The sequence below is a fragment of the Stegastes partitus genome, unplaced genomic scaffold (genome assembly GCF_000690725.1).
Source record: "Stegastes partitus isolate 25-593 unplaced genomic scaffold, Stegastes_partitus-1.0.2 Scaffold2994, whole genome shotgun sequence".
Taxonomy (NCBI): Eukaryota; Metazoa; Chordata; class Actinopteri; family Pomacentridae; genus Stegastes; species Stegastes partitus.
Genome location: NW_007580725.1, coordinates 1 through 2,954, shown reverse-complemented (window position 1 = coordinate 2,954; position 2,954 = coordinate 1). Strand labels below are relative to the sequence as shown.

The 2,954-nt window shown below is 43.2% G+C and overlaps 3 non-coding genes across 3 annotated transcripts; all 3 read left to right on the top strand.

Annotated features, from left to right (window-relative positions):
* The first annotated feature begins 523 nt into the window (after positions 1 to 523).
* On the top strand, positions 524 to 605 carry trnas-aga (transfer RNA serine (anticodon AGA)). Its single transcript has one exon. It is a non-coding gene; the product is annotated as a tRNA-Ser (tRNA).
* Positions 606 to 1,227: 622 nt separating this feature from the next.
* trnaq-cug (transfer RNA glutamine (anticodon CUG)) lies at positions 1,228 to 1,299 on the top strand. The gene has a single exon. It is a non-coding gene; the product is annotated as a tRNA-Gln (tRNA).
* Positions 1,300 to 2,657: 1,358 nt separating this feature from the next.
* On the top strand, positions 2,658 to 2,729 carry trnag-ucc (transfer RNA glycine (anticodon UCC)). The gene has a single exon. It is a non-coding gene; the product is annotated as a tRNA-Gly (tRNA).
* Positions 2,730 to 2,954: the final 225 nt, after the last annotated feature.

The following is a 2,954-nucleotide window of genomic DNA, read 5'->3' as shown; positions in this document are numbered from 1 at the left end:
ACAAAGCTCAACCTTAAGACTCAAAGTGCTGCTTGTCAGAAAACAAAATACTGTGTAGTTATGGATACTGCTGCTTATGAATGTGTGCGTAACAGTGATCAACACATTGCTGACACTGTTCAGACTGTGGGATGAAACATGACGCATTTCCAGCTGAGTAAACTCAAACATCACAGCATCATGAACAAAGGCAACAGCAGGACTGCAGCACTGCCAAACATTTCTGGTGTTCGTCAGTGTTTGTGTGACGTGAAATAAAGGTCAAGTACATAACAATGTGTGGATGGTGCACTAGTAAGATTATAAAAGTACATAAAATATACTGGAAAGCATGGAGGTATGGATAATCAGTCACAATCTCTGACCCTACTGAGTGTTTTCATGTCCTGACTGTTGGGAACAGTTCAGCTGCTAACAGAGCTGATCTGATGTCAGATCCATGTCTGCCATCTGACCAGTGACTAATGAAAAGCTTTTGAGGTCATTCATTCTTCAAACGCAAACGAAAATAGTGGTGGACTGAGTTGTCGTGGCCGAGTGGTTAAGGCGATGGACTAGAAATCCATTGGGGTCTCCCCGCGCAGGTTCGAATCCTGCCAACAACGTTGAAGTGTTTTCATTTCAGGTCACAACTGATGGATTCAACATCAGACCTGAAAGAAACCTGTGCAGCATGAAATCATCATCTTGCAGCTGCTGGCAACCTGTTTGAAAGCACTTTAAAAGGACCACCTCTGTTCTCTGCTGGTCCTGACACCCAGGTACCACCAAGACCCTGTTAAGAACTCTTCTCTTCTGGTGATTGGTGGATTCTAATGGAGGGTCATTCCATATCATATCAAATTAACCAGAGGGTCCCAGGGTACCTTCTCAGATTTCTCTACAACTCATCAAATTTCATCATCTGTCCAAACATATCTGATAAGATGTATGACTCTTTATTCAATAGAGAATTACGTAGAGCTGCAGCCTATCTCTGCTGACCCTGGGCGAGAGGCAGGAAGGTCATCAGCTCACACAAAGAGACAGACAACCATGCATATTTACACTCACACATGCAGCCAACAGAATCGCCAGTTAAACTTCACTCCATGTCTGTGGACTGTTCCAGGAAGCCAGAGCACCCACCAAACAACCTACGCAGTCACAGGAAGAACATGCAAACTCCACACAAAAGGCCAGCAGGTGGAGATTGGTAGGAGGCCGCAGGAGAAGCGCTGTGGAGGAGGTTCCATGGTGTAATGGTCAGCACTCTGGACTCTGAATCCAGTGATCCGAGTTCAAATCTCGGTGGAACCTGCTTTTGGCAGAGCGTAACAAATAGGGAGTGTTGTGGTAGTTGTTACTCTTCCCCAATTAACAGAAATAATGATGTTCTTCTGCTTAATACTGTACATACAACAACTGCCCTCACAATGTACACATTGTTTCATGCAGAATGCATCCAACTGGGACAAAACACTTTGTGTTCAAAATGCACATTTGACGTACTGGGAAATTCTAAATGTTTTTCAGCAAAATATATACAATGGTAGTGAGGATAGTGGAAGGCGCCCAAAGTGAGTAAAGTCATTCAGTCATAAAAATCAGTCGGCCCCTTTTCAGAGTAATAGGATCTTGTTCGGATTNATCTTGTACTGAACAAAGATAAAATTCACTATTTGATGATGACATTGTAGTTTTTACTTTTCTTACTGGGCTAATAACAATTACAGTTTTACATCCAAACCAGTATTATCTGATCATGTGTTTTGTTTTTTACCACAAAAGGACAAAAATAAAAAAGATAGTGACACCCCAAATACATGAAATGTCTACTCTGGTGGATCCATAGCACACATGGGCCAAATTTGAAGGGCAGTTGATTCGTGTCAGATATGGATCTGCAGTGTGGACCATTATTGACCTACCCTCCATGTCTGTGGACTTTTCCAGGAAGTTGGAGCACCCACCAAAACACCTACACAGCCAATGGAAGAACATGTAGACTCCACACATAAAGGACCCAGCTGAGCAGTAGGTTGAGAGTGGTAGGAGGCAGCAGGTGGAACACAGTGGAGAAGGTTCCATGGTGTAACGGTCAGCACCCAGGACTTTGACTCCAGCAATGTGAGTTCAAATCTCAGTGGAACTTGCTGTTGGCAGAGCAAAGCAGGAGCCTTCTGCAAGAAGTTCTATGGGCTGTACTACGAAGCAAGATTAGTCGATTAGCAAGATATGTTGAGCTTAAAGCCAGAGTTTTCAGTGTCACAACTCTTTTTTTAACCTGGCTACATCTCCATGGTAACTTACACTGTGGAGCTGACCTGGTTGGGATCAGGTTATGGTCAGAGTTTTGGATTTAAATCAGCTGGAAAGAGCGTCACCATTTAACTAAATTGCTTTCTGATTATTGTTTTTGTGGCTCGGTGTGAATGTGGTTTTATCTTCCTCAAGAGAGTTCTTAAGACTGAATTGCAAACAGGTGAGAGGTGATGCCTCAGACCTCCACCTATGTCAAGTGTTTGAAAGCAGATATTTTTGAACTACACCTTTATCTTCTACTGATGTGGCCGGTCATAACACTGGCAAGTATGTTCTCCTACTGTGCTCCTCCTCCTCTCTCAGTCAGCTCATATAAACTGCTGAGTTGGTAGCAAAAATCTGCTTATTATGTGGCGATGGTGGTATAGTGGTGAGCATAGCTGCCTTCCAAGCAGTTGACCAGGGTTCGATTCCCGGCCATCGCAGAGAACATTTTGACTGTGTATAAAAGTCTGATTACTGGAGAAACTTGGTTCTGATAGAAATCAGACAGAAGAGTTCTATGTACTGTGATACTGTGGTTCTTAAAAACCTGACAATAAAGCTCCTCCTTGGTGGTGGATTTTGAAGCAAAACTACTAAGTACAACAGACATTTGTTCCAGTTTTCATGGCAGACCTTCTGACTTGTGACAGCAGTGGAAGTACAGG